We start from the raw sequence: 1,142 nt of genomic DNA, 5'->3' as shown, positions 1-1,142 counted from the left end.
CCACCACCACCACCACTCATCTGGTTCTCTTTACATATTTTAAAACATTCTGTTCATTCTGGTTCATTTTCGTTATCAGCCCCACGCAGCTCTGAGTCCTCTCTCCCGCTCACCATCTCCTCCATAATATAACACAGCGCACAGCTCTGGTTCTTTTGAGTTCACCAAGTTTCTTCTCAGTCGGAGACGAGACCAAAAGCTTCCCGCTTCCCCTCTGTAGTGAGAGCTCTCACTTTTCAGCACAGGCCACACGACACATGTATCCAAAAAGCAAGCGATCCATCATTCCGGCCATGTGACACATTCTGCAGCAGCTATCATTTACAATCTCCCGCCTTTCACTGTCGCCACTTATTGATGGCTTCAAAAAAATAAAAAATAAAAAAAAGGAAAGAGAAATACTTCACCTGTGCAGTTTGTCTTCACTCTTCTGCTCATATCAGCTCATCCAGTGGAGTAAATAATGAGGGGAAGAGGAGAAGCTACAAAGATTCAAATATTTTACTATAGGAACAGCGTGTACTTGTTGACGTGACTTGTCAAAATCCTAAAATTATCCCTCAAACACAGCTGAATGTATTTTATTTACTGAGTGCACCACATTTGTGCTATACTGTGTTTAGTTTGTATAATCCCTTGTTTTTGCCTCTGTTTTGATGCTTTAACTCCCGTTATGTTGCTTATATGTGTTAGATAATGAGTTAGATTTATCTAAAATATCGTGGGGCAAAATGTTTGTAGCAGAGACTTGACATTCCTGTTATTGTTTTCAAGTTTTTTTTCTTTTCCTCCCAATGTGTCCAAATAGTTCTAGCATTTATGTGGGACTAAACTCATAATGCCTGAGTGAGATCAACATGGCCCTTGAACGCCTCAACAAAACAAGAAAACAGCAAAATGCAAAGAATCTGTGTCTTGCTGCACTCTAAGATAGTTTGTTGTGAAGAACTGGACAAACACGAACTTAAACAGAGCAACTACAGAGGGGAAAGTGTCTCTAAGAGAATATGTAAAACAAAAATAGAAAAAAAAACTTTTTTGTACAGAGATATATTTTTATGAAAAATAAATTTGTAATATAAAAAGAGAAAATGGATTGACATATATGTAAATGATTTTCTTTTTTTTTCAATATTGTAGTA

The sequence above is a fragment of the Austrofundulus limnaeus genome, unplaced genomic scaffold (assembly GCF_001266775.1).
Source record: "Austrofundulus limnaeus strain Quisiro unplaced genomic scaffold, Austrofundulus_limnaeus-1.0 Scaffold288, whole genome shotgun sequence".
Lineage (NCBI taxonomy): Eukaryota > Metazoa > Chordata > Actinopteri > Cyprinodontiformes > Rivulidae > Austrofundulus > Austrofundulus limnaeus.
Note: the sequence above shows the minus strand (reverse complement) of the source record.